The 17,886-nt window shown below is 32.3% G+C and overlaps 1 long non-coding RNA gene across 1 annotated transcript; it reads left to right on the top strand.

Annotated features, from left to right (window-relative positions):
• The first annotated feature begins 11,746 nt into the window (after nucleotides 1-11,746).
• On the top strand, nucleotides 11,747-15,744 carry LOC139514764 (uncharacterized). The gene is made up of 3 exons (XR_011662690.1): nucleotides 11,747-11,803; nucleotides 13,355-13,454; nucleotides 15,666-15,744. It is a non-coding gene; the product is annotated as an uncharacterized lncRNA (long non-coding RNA).
• Nucleotides 15,745-17,886: the final 2,142 nt, after the last annotated feature.

Here is a 17,886-nt window from a genome sequence, read left to right as displayed (position 1 = left end):
ACAGAGGAGTAGAAGAAGCAAAATGTGACTGGTGGAGTCCGTCATCTCTCATGGAAGCTTGTGAAGGAGGTCATACAGACATAGTAAAGATGTTGTTAGAAAGAGGAGTAGAGTGTAATAAAGGTGACATGTGGGAAAATACACCTGTAATGAAAGCCTGTGAATTTGGTCATAAAGATATAGTAAATTTGTTGATAGACAGAGGAGCAGATTACGACAACTATGGTTTTACTTCTGCTTCAGCTATAATGATTGCTTGCAAACATGGTCAAACAGAAATAGTAAAGATTTTGTTAGACAGGGGAGCAGACTACAATAAATGTGAAGAAAACAATCAGTCTTATGTCATGGAGGCTTGTGATTATGGTAATACAGAAATAGTAAAAATGTTGATTGACAGAGGAGCAGACTGTAATAACTGTGACGCTTGGGGTCAGACACCTGTAATGAAGGCTTGTAATGAAGGTTATACAGAAATAGTAAAAATGCTGTTAGACAGGGGAGTAGATTGTAATACGTGGGACTGGTGGGGTAAAACACCTGTAATAAAGGCTGCTGAAGATGGTCATACAGAAATAGTTAAGATGTTGTTAGACAGAGGAGTTGACTGTACTAAATGTGATAGGAGTGGTCAGTCGCCCATAATGGCGGCGTGTAAACACGGTCATACAGAAATAGTACAGATGCTGCAAGACAGAGTAAACGATAATTACTGTGACGAGAGTAGCCAATCACCTGTCTTTTCAGAAATAATCACCATTGAAAATCAACATTCCAATAATGTTGAAATATTGTACTCCAGACGCGCTTTTTTACATTAGACTCTTAAAAGACGCTAGAAGGTGTGAATCCAAAGATCAAACAATGAATCTATTGTAAAGATATATTTTAAATGGTAAGCATTGTTACTTCTGTAAAAGCTAAACGATAATGATATGCGTATTAAAGAAGTATTCTAACATTTTAAAGTTGGATGTTTTAGTGTAAAAATGCATTTATAATTTGGCTGGAGTTCTTGAAATATGTTATGTTGATGAAAAACATCCCTAAACTTGTGTTGTTGAAAGCTGTATGTTTTTTTAGAACAGTACTTTTGTCGTTAAATGTGTGCTGTTTTGTAGAAATATGTTAAATTAAAACAATATGTGTAACAAAATGTGTTATTGTTTTCACAGATATATTCTCGATATTGAAAGATTGTCTTATGGTGTTGAAAGAAGCGGGAATGTTGTTAAACGATGTGATGCTGTTTTTTCTAAATATTTGATATAGTGGTTGAAAAAATGTGTTGTTTTGATGAGGAATGTACCCTTGTGTTTTTAGTATGCCCCCCCCTTTTTTTTGATATATATGAGTGTGATGCAAGATATACTATTGTTTCTAACAGACGGGTTCTCGTTAAATCGTGTGTTAACAGATATGATGTTGTTGTTCAAAGATGTGGTGTTTTTTATTAGTGATGTACCATTGTAAGTACATCCTTTTTTGATACACAATTTCAAAATTGTAAACTTGTGAAGAGTGTTGTGAAGGGTATAAGAATCTGCAAAATGATTATAAATAAACAATGTTGTTTTGAAATTTAAAAGAATATTGTCTGCACAGAACTATTTATTGTCAAATTTGCAGTTGGTTTCTTAAAAAAGCTAAATTTTATATAATCCTATTGTATATAATATTATCATCTATATCTTTTCAAATGTACAAACCATAATTTACTTATATCTGAAATCGATTGTATACATTACTGTATTATTTATACCAATAGATGTTCTACAACCTGTTTGCAATTAATAAAGATATATCGAGTCTTTTTTTGAATTACTAGTTGTCATTTTTCATGTTAAACTTCATTCCAGTAATCTTCACTTAAAGGTTATGGTACCTAAAATAAAAATTAAGATGTAGAAACTAAATCCGATGAATTCTAATGCTAGTTTCATTTTATTTGCTATGTCTTTGTTTCGGACCAGACGAGTATTTTGACCATACGCGTATGATCTTGACCATATGAGTAAAATGATACGGTCCGACCGTACGCGTTTGGTCGGACCATCTGAGTATATACTCGTTTGGTTATTTAAGGACTGGAACGTACGAGTTTTTTTACCATATGGTATATTTTTCAAGTATGCATTTGTGAGAGTGTTTTTAACTCAAAGTAATGAAAAAGGAGGATATTTTGATTTTTTGTCTAACCTGCATCTGTTGTCGCAGAAAGCTTGGCATATGGAAAGTTGTCCGGTGGCGGCGGGGTCGTTCGCTTACTTCTTAAAAGCTTTCTATTTTAGAAGGTGGAAGACCTGTATGCTTCACACTTTGTATGTAGATGCCTTATGTTACGCAGTTTCTATTTGGCATATGAAAAAAACACATAAAAAGCAAAGATTTTTTGTAATGTTTATTTCTATGTTATTATGAGTAACAGGATAACAATATTTGATATGTGCGTAGCTTGCTTTCCAATTGTGAACTTTCCATTACTAAGTAGCAACATTCCAGCAGCACCTGCATACGGAGTATATATCTTCCAATTGATACGATATTCCAGTGTTTGCATATCCTATCATGATTTTCTTGATAGAGGGTTGCTGCTCACAAGGAAGCTATTAAACCAACAGTTCCAAATGATGAAGTTGAAATCATCCCTTCGTAAGTTTAACGGACGCCATCACGAGTTGGTTGACCGTTATGGAATAACCGTTTCACAAATGACAACACGCCGGGTGCCACATGTGGAGCAGGATCTGCTTACCATTCCGGAGCACCTAAGATCACCCCTAGTTTTTGGTGGGGTTCTTGTTGCTTATTCTTTAGTTTTCTATAGCTATGTTGTGTCATGTGTACTATTGTTTGTCTGTTTGTCTTTTTAATTTTTAGCCATGGCGTTGTCAGTTTGTTTTCGATTTATGAGTTTTACTGTCCCTTTGGTATCTTTCGTCCCTCTTTTGTAAGGTTCTCGTGCCCGTCAGACAGTTTCAACTCGAACTTGACCTCATTTCAAGTATCAGTTACCAAGGTTTAGTTTTGGTGGTTAAGTCCATATCTCTGATACTATAAGCAATAGGTTTATTGACTTTGGTGTACATGTCCAACTGGCAGGTTTATCTGACCTTGACCTCATTTTCATGGTGAAGTGGTTATAGTTAAGGTTTGGTGTTGTGGTCTGTTTTTCTAATACTGTATGCAATAGGTCTACTATATTTGGTGTATGCAAATATCTTATGATATACACATCAGTCTCGCAAGTTTTTATTTGCCCTTGACCTCAATTTCATGGTTTATTGCTCAGTGTTATTTTCTTTTGGTGATTTGGTCTATTGTTAGTTAGATTTAAGCAATAGATTAACTATGTGTTGTATGGAGGAATTGTAAGCTGTAAAATTCTGTCTGGCAGGTATCATCTGACCTTGACCTCATTTTGGTGGTTCATTGGTCAATGTTAAGTTTTCATGGTTAAGTTTGTTTCTCAGTAATTTTAATCAATTGGTCAACTATATTTCATGCATATATTGATTGAAAGCTGTATATGTCAGTCTGACATGGTTCATCTGACCTTGACCTCATTTTCATGGCGCATTTGTCAATTTTTAGTTTTCTTTTTTAATATAGAAAAGAAGATGTGGTATGATTGCAAATCATACAACTGTACACAAGACACCAAAATGACACAGACATTAACAACTATAGGTCACCGAACAACCTTCAACAATAAGCAAAGCCCATACCGCATAATCAGCTATAAAAGGCCCGGATATGACAATGTAAAACAATTCAAACGAGAAAACTAACGACCTTATTTATATTTAAAAAAATAAGTCTTTCTAAGAAACTATCATCAATAAGTCAACTATCTTTAGTGTATTGAATGATTGTAAGGTGTTCATGTATTTCTGACCTTATTCTCATTTTCTTGGATCATGTGATAGTTGAAGTAAAGCTTTTAATTTAGGACTATCAATATTATACAAATGGTTAGTAAAGAAGCCGAGACATTTCAGCGGGTGCACTCTTGATTTTAAAGAAGTGTATAATATTGAATGTTGCAGTGCAACAGATAACACACGAAATACCCAATAGCTAATAACTGTATGTTTTAACCTAGTTAAACCCAGTCGTATGCGCCTGTCACAAATATTCATTCAAGTCATTGGTTATCATACATTATATTATTTTTTTTGTAATTTGATGGAAGGTTTATTCACCACGTAATACGACACTTTAACGATGCATAAACCAAACATACAGACATAATAGGTAAAAATGTCATAAAAGCGATACAGGAATCCACGTTGTGTTATTATCTTAAATACTATAAAGGCAAACAGATATAAAAACAAACATTTACCCTGACACATTAACGAGACAAATAAGTACAGAGCCACGTCACATGCAAAAAGGCTCACAGACAATGAAAATTATCAAAAACAAAACACAAGAATTCATAATTATCATAGAACAGTAACACAATGACGGATGTTTTTAGTACAAATTCACGTCATATGTAACCAAGAAACACACACATAAAAAAAATACAGTAAAAACATATTAGCAAAAATGAAAGATACGATTATAAAACTTATCATAGAACAATGAAGGGATGTATAAGTACATAGCCACGTCAGACGTCATTAAGACAAATAAAAGAACACCATACTTGCAGTTAGTTTTAAAAAATTGAAACTCCATCGGCAGCTCGTGAGCGTCCATGGTATTGCGTCATAGTAGGGTTACACTAATGACTGGACCGAATGACAGGACCAAATGAAAAATGCTAATAACTTTTTCATTTCTCAAAAGATTGATCTCAAATTTGAAATATAATAAGATTTCATCATTTGATAAATAGATCCTGGTCCTGTCATTAATTGTCGAGGATTGGCTTGTCATTGACAACGTTAACCAGGTCACATTTCAGCAAGCTTTTTATACCTTTTTCTTATATTTATATATAAAATGGTATAACCTTCACATATTTTAAATTTCAGAGAAATATTCTGAGAAATAAAAGAGTAATTAGCAATTTCATCTGGTCCTATCATTGTCTAGGTTGGTCATGTCACGTTTTTGAAAGTTTTTGAAAATAAATCTATATTTTTTATAACATTTATGTTTCAAAATCTGACATATCATTTTATATTTCAAATCTGAGATAATTCCTTTGAAAAATAAAAAAGTTATTAGCATTTTTATTTGGTCCTGTCATTCTCGATGTTGGTCCTGTCATTATCAGAGTTGGTCATGTCACGTTTTCTAAAGTTTCTTACAAATTTTTTTCTTTTTTTTTTCTTAAATCTATTTATCAAATGATGAAATCTTATTATATTTCAAATTTGAGATCAATCTTTTGAGAAATGAAAAAGTTATTAGCATTTTTCATTTGGTCCTGTCATTCGGTCCAGTCATTAGTGTAACCCTACTATGACGCAATACCATGGACGCTCACGAGCTGCCGATGGAGTTTCAATTTTTAAAAGTTAACTGCAAGTATGGAAACAGTCAGAGATATATGGTATAAACAACTCTGGTTGTTCAAACTGATGGTCAAACCGATGAACAAATAAATGGAAATAGATAACTTGTAGATTAACTGGAAGAAACCGGGGAACGATTGAAATGAAAGTCAACGCAACGAAAGTGTTTTTGTTTTGATGCGTGACTTGGAAAGCACCAAGGAAAGGTAAAAATAAATTTATCATTCACATTTTTTAAATGGATAAGCAGAAACATGTAAGCATTGAATTATCTCCGTGTCGGCCATATACCGCCACACCATGCACATTGTCAATTAGTCCGAGATTACTCTGATGTCCAACGGCACCAGCTTGTCTGGCAAATCAGCTGTTGGACGGCCCCAGCTTGTCTGGCAAAACAGCCGTTGGACGTCAGAGTAATCTCGGACTCATCGTCCATAATCTGTAAAGACATCTTCCATACTTCATGTACTTCAAGTTTTAGTTATATTTAGCATGTTCAGTTTATATCATAAAATATAATAATACAACACTATCCGACATATGAATGGTATGTTTGTATCTGGGAAAAGGGTGTTACTAACTAAATTTTTATAGTACAAATGTGCCAAAAATAGGGTCGCTTTTTCATGCCCTGCTGGTTAGAACAGGGTCCATTTTCATGTCCTGCTTTTAAGAACAGGGTCGCCTTTTCATGACCTTCTGGTGAGAACAGGGTCTTTTTTAAACAAAGTATTTGTCTTCTAGGGGGGAGGAGGGTTGGAGTGGTCCTGATTTGGAAATCCCGAGCATAAAATTAAAAACATGAAATCCAAAGGGGTGTGTCTTTTCAACACCAAAAACACCACCAAACACCCTGAAAACCATTGACCACTAAGAAAAACTGTGATATACAATAAAACAATAAAACAAATTAAATTACTTATAATTTAATCAACTTTTAGATTTTTATGTTAAAATCAATAGTTAATATTAAACAGATACATATGCATGTATATCATGTTAAGGAGGGGTGTTTGTGAAAAATACCAGTCGAGAGAATGTTTAATTTCATGAGCCATAAGGGAGCTACCATTTGATTTTTATGGGGGGCTAGGATGAAAAATTTTGTCCTGCATTTTTTTTTAGCTGTAATCTCTGTCCTGCCTTTTTATTTTTCACTCTGTTCGGTCCTGCCTTTTTTTTTTTTTTTAGTTTATCCTGACTTTTTTTCCCTAAATTGTCGTCCTGACTTTTTTTTTTTGCAAGTGTCTCATCCTGCCTTTTTTTTTACTCAAAACTCCTGTCCTGCATATTTTTTTTCAAATTTCATCCTAGCCCCCCCCCCCTAAAAATCAAATGGTAGCTCCCTAAGGCGAGGGAAATTCATTCTCAAGACTGGTATTTTTCGCAAATACCCCTCGTTTTATTCAATAATGATAAAGTTTTTGAAAGTCGCCAGAACCTGCTATAGCATTTTACTCAGAAGGAATGGTTTTTATACGACCGCAAAATTTGAAAAAATTTTCGTCGTATATTGCTATCACGTTGGCGTCGTCGTCGTCGTCGTCGTCGTCCGAATACTTTTAGTTTTCGCACTCTAACTTTAGTAAAAGTGAATGGAAATCTATGAAATTTTAACACAAGGTTTATGACCACAAAAGGAAGGTTGGTATTGATTTTGGGAGTTTTGGTCCCAACATTTTAGGAATTAGGGGCCAAAAAGGGCCCAAATAAGCATTTTCTTGGTTTTCGCACTATAACTTTAGTTTAAGTTAATAGAAATCTATGAAATTTTGACACAAGGTTTATGACCACAAAAGAACGGTTGGGATTGATTTTGGGAGTTTTGGTTTCAACAGTTTAGGAATTAAGGGCCAAAAAAGGGCCCAAATAACCATTATTCTTGGTTTTCACACAATAACTTTAGTTTAAGTAAATAGAAATCAATGAAATTTAAACACAATGTTAATGACTACAAAAGGAAGGTTGGTATTGATTTTGGGAGTGTAGGTCCCAACAGTTTAGGAATTAGGGGCCAAAAAGGGACCCAAATAAGCATTTTTCTTGGTTTTCGCACCATAACGTTAGTATAAGTAAATAGAAATCTATGAAATTTAAACACAAGGTTTATGACCATAAAAGGAAGGTTGGTATTGATTTTGGGAGTTTTGGTCCCAACAGAATAAGGGGCCCAAAGGGTCCAAAATTAAACTTTGTTTGATTTCATCAAAACTGAATAATTGGGGTTCTTTGATATGCCGAATCTAACTGTCATGACTGTTTATGTAGATTCTTAACTTTTGGTCCCGTTTTCAAATTGGTCTACATTAAGGTCCAAAGGGTCCAAAATTAAACTTAGTTTGATTTTGACAAAAAATGAATCAGTTAAGTTCTTTGATATGCTGAATCAAAAAATGTACTTAGATTCTTGATTATTGGCCCAGTTTTCAAGTTGGTCCAAATCGGGGTCCAAAATTAAACTTTGTTTGATTTCATCAAGAATTGAATAAATGGGGTTCTTTGATATACCAAATCTAACTGTGTATGTAGATTCTTCATTTTTGGTCCTGTTTTCAAATTGGTCTCTACTAAAGTCCCAAGGGTCCAAAATTTTAACAAAAATTGAAATCTTGGGGTTCTTTGATATGCTGAATCCAAAAATGTACTTAGATTTTTTATTATGGGCCCAGTTTTCAAGTTGGTCCAAATCAGGATCTAAAATTATTATATTAAGTATTGTGCAATAGCAAGTCTTTTCAATTGCACAGTATTGCGCAATGGCAAGAAATATGTAATTGCACAATATTGTGAAATAGCAAATTTTGTTTTAATTAGAGTTATCTTTCTTTGTCCAGAATAGTAAGCAAGAAATATCTAATTGCGAAATATTGTGCAATAGCAAGATTTTTTTTTAATTGGAGTTATCTTTCTTTGTCCAGAATCAACTTAAATCTTTGATATATACAATATACAATGTATATTCACTTTTTACTACTAACTGATAAATTAAAATAATCTTTACCATTCAGTGATAACAAGCAGTTTTTTTACATCTTAATATTTCATGATGTATTTAAATGAGTAGTTATTGTTGCAAACTCCATTAGAAATTTTAATTGAGATTAGTTTTGGAATAAGGGAAAAGGGGGATGTGATTAAAAAAATTGGGTTCAATTTTTCTCATTTGAAATTTCATAAATAAAAAAGAAAATTTCTTCAAACATTTTTTTGAGAGGATTAATATTCAACAGCATAGTGAATTGCTCTAAGAGAAAACAAAAATTTTAAGTTCATTAGAACACATCCATTCTGTGTCAGAAACCTATGCTGTGTCAACTATTTAATCACAATCCAAATTTAGAGCTGAATACAGCTTGAATGTTATGTCCATACTTGCCCCAACCGTTCAGGGTTCAACCTCTGCGGTCGTATAAAGCTACGCCCTGCGGAGCATCTGGTTTATATAATTGATTATGCTGTATTTTAATGATATTCATAAGCAAATATATATTATATATAATGGGGTGTTGTCCAATTTGGAAATGAACTGACATTTTATGAGCTACTTCCATCATTTCTACAATATTACCACTAGAAACTTCTATGAGGACCACTACACAGACGTGCAAGAATAGCAGATAACCACATCGTTAATAACTTTATTGACTAACTTTCTCTTTTAACTAGACTAGATTCTTATTTTACTTTCACTTTCACTTTCACTTTCTATTTATATCTATAACGTCGTCATAACAACCTCTATTGTTCGGCGAACCACACAACCGCAAAATTTGTACTTCACTGTTTGATTTCATGTATAATATTGTCCTGAAGACGCCACGCTTGTTGGCGAAACATGTCGACCACAATAAATTAATCACCATGCGGTAATTGATGGGTGTTGTTGTCTTTAATGTCGTTTATTATATATAATGTGTACAATATCTTATTGTTTTTTAGTAGTATTGATTATACAGTCTCTTTGTTTAGGGGCCAGCTGAAGGACACCTCCGGGTGCGGGAATTTCTCGTTACATTGAAGACCTGTTGGTGACCTTCTGCTGTTGTTTTTTCTATGGTCGGGTTTATATTGTCTCTTTGATACATTCCCCATTTCCATTCTCAATTTTATCTCATAAATTTTTTAAGATTGGCACATACAATGTGAATTGTTGTTATACATGTATGTTTTATGTACCTGTATGAATATTTTATTGTGTAATGAATGTAATTGTACAAAATGTATGTGGTGAGACTTAAATAAAATATTGAATATTGAAAGCAAGAATTTTTACGGTGTAGGAAATAAATATATACAAGTCACTTTATAAAGGGGGGATGCTATGTTATTATACTATTTTTTTTCATGTCATTTTCATTTTGGAAAGGCAGAGCATTAATCGTGTGGCTGTAATTCTAAAGAAATTAAAAATTTGGGCATTTGATTGTTTGATAGACATGATAGAGTAAAATCATTTAATGTATAGATATTCCCCATTTCCATTTTCAATTTTAGTATCTATAGGTGTAATAAAGTCAGAACTGACACGAATACAGCACAAAATCGTGATACATACACTACAAAAGTCAAAAAGTCTGAAAAGACCAGTTTTTGTCTGAATTTGCATGAATTTGTACTCGACATTCTTGATTTGTCTAAATAATTTTTAAAAAATCTTGACATTGTATGAATTTGTCTCATACGGTTCTTGATTTTTTCTTGACAAGTGTCTTGACAGTATGAACATTGTCTTAAAATTTCTGGACACTTCCTGTATCATCTGATAAGAGTCTCGATTAGTCTCGACCAATTCTTGACTGTCTTAAATTTGTCTCGATCTGTCTTGACATATTCTTGACATTCTTAATAATGTCTCGATCTGTCTTGACACGTTCTTGACATTCTAAATAATGTCTGAATATGTCTCGACACATTCTTGACAGTCTTAAATATGTCTTGACTCTATCTCAACAGTATAAATTTTGCCTAAAAATGTGAACAGACTTATTCTGCACTGTTTGTGACATTATTTTGCTGTTATATACTTATTACATGTATGGCTAAACTAAACTTTAAAGAGGATTAATTTTGTGTAGTAAGATACCCTTTTGGTGCAACTTAGTTGGAATACCCTGAATAATCCCCTATGTAGTTTGATTTTGATTAATTTTATTAAACGTTTATTTAATTGTTTTCACTTGGAATATAAGTTGAAGTTGCTGACAAACAGCATTTAGATTTTTGCCATTCGCAAAACTGCCAGTGAAATTTGCTTTACTTAAATAGGTGTCTATAAGGCAGTTTTAAAATGTGACCATGCGTCTCTTTTGGACCCCAAAATTCATCTTTTGGGGATTGTGTGGCTGAAATAAGAGGGGGTGGGCTTTCGTGAAGGTCGAAGAATTAGTTCCCATCTTGATTCAAAAACCTTGTTAATTTTTTAGGACAACCCAAAAAACATTTTTTATTCCAATTTGAGTGTTGAATTTTATAAATTTTTAACAAAAATAAATATTTTTGATAACTGACCTTCCGGGAAAGAAAAAAATGTTAAGATCTATATTAAGAATGTCTGTTTGAGATCCATTTCATAAGACCAATGATTGCTATAGAAAATGGATCCATTATAAATACATTTTTTTATTATTCCTGGGGTAGATAATACTTTTCTTTTAATCTTTGGGAAATATTCAATTTTCAATTCATTTTTTTCATCAAAATGATGATTTTCATTTTCGTCTATGAACAAACTTTTAAATTGTAGTGGCATGGTCGGTCAATTGATAAGTTGTATGGCTTATTACAGGTAAAGCAGTAATTTCGATTTGACAGATGCGTATACTCTGGGGGTGTGGAATACGTTAATTTTATGTGGAACATCCTGTCCATGTGTAATACTTAATATATATTCCAACAGATGACATTACACAATTTTTTTTCTGTTAAATGAATGATTTGTATATCATCATAATTTGCTATTGATATATTAACCACATTTTGGTACAATAATTTTTCACCATATAAACATTTAATATTATGAATGTAGAATAAAATATGTCTACAGTATGATTGGTTTTAATCATTTAATTTATACGATTTAGGAATCAAAATTTGTAATTATTTAAAAGCTCAATTTTAAATTGTTTTATATCAACACATCCAAATTTAAAATATTTTTAACATTAGATATAAACTCAGAACTGTCAAGTAAATTTAAGACACAATTCAAAATGCTTTCTATATTTATATATAGACTAGTAGTGGATTTGAAAAGTGCTGTATTGATTCTCATTCATGTGCAAATGAGGAGCAGCGGCCAATGAAACATTGCAATTGTGTGATGAGAGGTATGTCACGAAAGTTATGCCTTTGTTTAAATATTTTTTTGTTTTCAGACTTACATGTACAATGTACAAGTAAATGTTGAGGTCATAGAGGTGACAATTTTTATTCTTGGGTTACTTTGAAAATTTTAGTTTGAAAATTAACCATTTTAGCAGTGACAAACTATTTATTTTAATTGGTCAATTTTATATAAAATTGCATTGGAAGCTCTCTTTACTCTACTTTACTGGTTCTTTTTAGCTAAACTAGCCAAAAGGGCCAAATTGCCTTTTCTTTTTACTTGGTGTCTTTTTATTATTTTCTACGAAAATCTTCTCTGAAACTACTACAATGTACATGATGTAATAAGCCATATTCAACTAAACTTGGTCACAATCATCATTAGGGTATCTTTGCTTTCCTCCATAATGACACCTTTTGACGCAACCCCCTTTACTCCATAATGACGCCTTTAGATGCCTGTGCCTCAGTTGAAACGCATTGCCTACGAAAAAACTTTATCACACTTTAAAAAAATTGCATGTTATATAAAAAGGATATTCATGAAAATGTCTCACTGGAATTTTATTGATGAAATATTTCTTTTGGCAATGCATTAATACATGTAATACTTTAAACCTGATAATTTTTTTTTAATGAAAAAATCCTATGCAATCAAGTATGTAAAATAAAAATCCATGGAGAAAAGGGTGAAAAAAAATTGTCTAATGACCCCACTTGCCAACCAAAGTCACATGACTGACATGCATAAAAATAGAACATTAGTGAGAAATGCAAGATTTGTTAATTATTTTAAAAACCTTTATAGCAAAGAAAATCTGATAGAGGCAGAACTGTCAGACAACTTCTAATAGGATTTGTAGCCCTGAAATGACAAATTTGACCTTTGTTTTGGTTTTTGTCTATTACACATGCATGTATCTGTATTTAAAAAAACTTTAAAACAGTATAGATTGAGAGAAATTTTAAATTGCAAAAAATTGAAAAATGATCAGCAAGTTCTAAAAATAATAAAATTGGGTTCGGAAATAGGGAATGTGTCAAAGAGGCAACAACTCAAACGTGTTGAAGTTAAGTTTATGTGACAGTTTTTAATAAAGTTTTATACTTAGGACTATCAACATAATATCAATGATTAGTAAAGAATGCGAGACATTTCAGCGTGTGCACTCTTGTTGACATATGATAGGAGAAATTTTTTAAGATTTGTTAAAATTCATGATTATAATTAGTGTAAAAGAAACCAAGAAATAACTTACCATAAACTTGTCAATAATACTTGTTATTGGTTGAAGTAAGACAGTAAGATATATGTACTTCTCATTTCCATGGAGATTATATATTAACCAAGAGAAGCACATAAACTTTGGCCTTGTCCACAGTCAATATATTTCTCTTGATATAACTTTTTGTGTAGTTTTAAAAGTTGACTATGAAATAATCACTTAAAATGACGGGTGATTTTTTACTAATCATAGGGACATAAGATGGGTACATAATCCTTAAATCAGTAAATTATAATAAAATCAATGTTTTAATTGTTTTAATTTCAGAGGTCATTTCTCCACAAAAACATACATAATATTGATAAAGAAAAGGGGAAAATATTACAGAGACAGTACATGGACACCAGCATGAGCAAGTAAAGATAAGGTATTATGTTATAATATATTTATAAATGTTTTATTAAGTTGTGACCTCAACCAATCAAATTATATCACCACTAAATGGTCCAAGGACACAGTTATCGTCCTTTGGTTTTCGTTGTTTACGAATATACATGTAGTCCCTAGTGTAAACAGTGTACAACTTGCATGTTTTATTTGATACACTTTCCCAATTTATTTCTTGATATTAAATGCATGAAATATTAAGTAGGGGGATGTAATATCATGTTAAAAAAATTTGGATGCTGAATCTTGGGTGATTTGTTCCAGTTCAAAAACGTCAAATTTTATCACGTCTGAACCTGTCAATCTGAATTTTACACTACTCAACACAGAATTGTCAATATTTTGAGTTTGAGCTGGTAGAAGTTTCTATAATTTTGATATTATTTGTCTCACTGGTAGTACACTACACTGTAAAAATCTTTTTGAGAAAGAGCAGGTGCGATTTTTTAAATTTGAATTTATTGTCTAAAAGAAATGCACTACGAAATAACTGTGTTCTTTGGCCAAATAAAGTGGGTGGTAAACAGGATTTTCCTTGACCATATTGACATGTAAACATTAAAAAATAACATAGAAAATATGATAAACAAATCCATCAATTCAACATTACCACCATAGCAATTCAGTAAAGCTATCAATAAGAAAGTGTCACAATGCCAGCTTAATCAAAATTTGCACTACTGCGTTAACTCATTGCACATCAGCATGAAATTTGCGGTTCAGAATCCTACATGTGATTACTTTTGAATTTCTTTGTCCTCAACAACAAAAAAATAATAAAATTTAAAACATAATTATTTTGTAATTTGGATTATGAGGGAGTTTATATTAGTTAGACAAAACACATTAACATGTGTACCTATTTGCTTTAAAAATGACATGTATAGTATATCAAACAATTAAAACTAAAGAAAGGTGACAGTTGAGGATGCAAACAAAATTGTTTCCTTTATTAGTTATAATGAGTTATTTGAGAAGGAAAAAGATATCTGTTTAAATATGTATTCTGATATTAAGTTATTTTCAAAGGTTTTTAGTTCCCTTCCTATGGTCTGTCCATCAAGTTTTCCACACTTTTTTATACCCCATTTATCGGCATTTTGTTTTTCGGTTTGTTCGTCGGTTTCTCTGTTTGTCTTTCTTCAGGTTAAAATTTTTGGTCAAGGTAGTTTTTGATGAAGTTGAAGACCAATGATATTATCTGTCTAAATTTAATGCCAAATAAGAGTTTTGTTCCCAATTTCATGGTCCACTGAACATAGAAAATGATAGTGCGAGGGGCATCCATGAACTAGTCTATGGACACATTCTTGTTTCTTCACCCTTGAAGATATTGATATGATATTGTTTAATCATGACAAGTTACAGATCCAGTTTAAATTTTGTTATGGTCTGATGATTTTGAGCATTAATAATAGTCCTTGGTCTTACAAAATTCACTTACATAATTAATTTTCTACACTTTTTTATGCCCCACCTACGATAGTAGAGGAGCATTATGTTTTCTGGCCTGTGCGTCCGTTCGTCCGTTTGTCCCGCTTTAGGTTAAAGTTTTTGGTCAAGGTAGTTTTTGATTAAGCTAAGTCCAATCAACTTGAAACTTAGTACACATGTTCATTATGATATGATCTCTCTTATTGTAAAGTCAAATTAGGCTTTTGACCCCAATTTCACGGTCCACTGAACATAGAAAATGAAAGTGTCAGTTTCAGGTTAAAGTTTTGGGTTAAGGTAGTTTTTAATGAAGTTGAAGTCCAATCAACATGAAACTTAGTACACATGTTACCATATGGAATGATCTTTCTAATTTTAAGCCAAATTAGATTTTTTTTCAATTTCACAGTCCATTGAACATGGGAAATGATAGTGGGAGTGGGTCATCCGTGTACTTTGGACACATTCTTGTTTAATCATGCTTGAAGATATTGATTTGATATTTGTTATATAGTTTACACCATGACAAGTTATAGATAAAGTTAGAAATTTGTTCCAATACAATGAAATTTAACTGGTAGGGGACTATATTGCAATGCAATACTGACAGAATGCTTGTAAATATACAGATGTTCATGTATCACTGTAAGTAATAATAATATTAACCATAACTTGATTATTTTGCTTGTTTTAAAATCAAGATAAATTGATAGTTAGTTGTTTGTTATAATAAACTTTGCATCTTGCTTTATTTCAGAATCTGCCATGGAAAGAAACTGTTTAAAGAAGAAGAAAAAAAGATGAAGAAATAGACTTAAACTTGTGTTACATTTTATAAAACAATGAACTTATCTGCATACCGAGGGAAACATAAGTTTAAAAAATATATTCTTTTACCAAAGATGAGAATTTATTATCAATCATGCCATTTGAAGGAAAAGTGCATGTATCAAAATTGGTTTAATCTTAAGCTGATGGGATGGTTAAGGGGTTCTCATCTCAATGATACAATTTGTAAGCGCTCTTAAAAATTCTAAAAAAAAACCATGTCAAAGTGCAAACTGTATAGCTGTAGATTCTTTATTGATTGAAACATCTGCATTCAGACGAAATGCCCATATGATGCAACATATAATTGATACCATGAAAGTTTTATTTCAAAAGCATAATTCACATCATGATAAAAATGAGAATGAAATTGGGGATTGTGTCAAAGTGACAACCATCCGACCATAGAAAAAACAACAGCAGAATGTCACCAACAGGTCTTCAATGTAGCGAAAAATTCCCGCACCCGGAGGCGTCCTTCAGCGGGCCCCAAAACAATACTAGTTCAGTGATAATCATGACATGTTTTGTTCACATATCCTACATGTTATTAGAACACCTCAGTTAGTCTGAAAGTGCTTGCCTTGAGTGCAGGAGGTTATTAAAGGTTAAAACAGGGACCGAGTCAATGCAAAGACTTGAAAACTGGTATAAGCTGCTTTGCTAGGCAAAAAGCATTAAGAAACAAAGACTGAATCAACACATAGTCAGAATTTTGTGTCCAGGTAGTGTGACATATCTTCCTGCAAACTGTTACTTTGTGAGTTAGGGTGTCAGTCTTATACAAATCAGGGTTAGATCTCATTTCTGATTATCATGATCTCATAGCCTAAATATGCATCTGACCTGCAACTGGAAGTAAAGCAACCATCATCCAAACATATGTTTACCATATGGTTTATGAATATCTGTTTACCATATGTTTTCAAACATACGGTTACCATGAACATGCGTTTACCATGTGTCTTCAAACGCATGTTTCACATATAAACATGCGTTAACCATGTGTTTTCAAACGCATGTTTCCCATAAACGCATGTAAACAATACGTTCTCCAAACATGCGTTTAACGTATGGTGCTCCAAACATGCGTTTCTGACATGTTAAGAAACGTACGGTAAATTCCTGGTAAACATGCGTTTACATGCGTTGCAATTTTGCCTGTGTATTGAAAACTATAAAAGATAGACACGTAAATAACAAAAAAAGATAAGCAAAAACAAATTTACAAATAGGTAAAATGATTGCCAAAATCATTCGTTTACTCTTCAGGATTTTGGCAAAAACTCAAGAAGATACAGAGAAACTTTAAACAGAAAAAAAATATCACCAATGAAAAAAGTAAAAATCACAAAAATACTGAACTTAGAGGAAAATCAATTCGAAAAGTCCATAATGACATGACAAAATTAAAATACAAAACGCATCAAAAACGAATGGACAAGAACTGTCATATTCCTGACTTGGTACAGGCATTTTCAAATGTAGAAAATAGTGGATTAAACCTGGTTCTATAGCGCTAACCCTCTCATTTTGATGACAGTCTCATAAAATTCCGTTATATTTACATTGATGGCGTTAAATAAGCAGACACAATTATTTTTGTCATGAATAATATAGACCTAGGTAAACAACACAGGCTCCTTTATTAGAGCCTCTAGTTATTAATATTAAATCTGAGCGTAAGGAATAACTTGTCGATGTTTTAATATCAGCTGCTTAGCTTAGATCTCTCTTCAATGATATTAATCAGAGGTAAGTGAATTTGTTGACATGAATGAGAACGGTGTTTTTTTTGCTAATTTATGTGCTGTTAACAGTCGAGTAATAGGTAATACACTTTTCTTCCATAAAAACTGTCACAAAGTTTCTAACTTGGGTTTCGCCAATTGGAGTGGAAGAAAATCAAATTGACCATATTGTTGTGTCGCAAAGATGGAGGTCATCTCTACAAGATGTGTAAAAGAAAGAGAGGGACTGATATAGCATCAGGTCACCATCTACCCATTGCAAAGATACAACTAAAACTACTTTCAACAAATAAAACAAATAAAACAAATAAGTTTAGAAGAAATAGTTGTAATGTAGATTTCTTTAAAGACCCTAGAGTTGTTCAAATTCTGTTGTAAAACCAATTAAGTGTTCACGAA

The sequence above is a fragment of the Mytilus edulis genome, chromosome 3 (assembly GCF_963676685.1).
Source record: "Mytilus edulis chromosome 3, xbMytEdul2.2, whole genome shotgun sequence".
Taxonomy (NCBI): domain Eukaryota; kingdom Metazoa; phylum Mollusca; class Bivalvia; order Mytilida; family Mytilidae; genus Mytilus; species Mytilus edulis.
The sequence above is the reverse complement of the archived record's forward strand: the minus strand, read 5'-3'. Positions and strand labels throughout refer to the sequence as shown.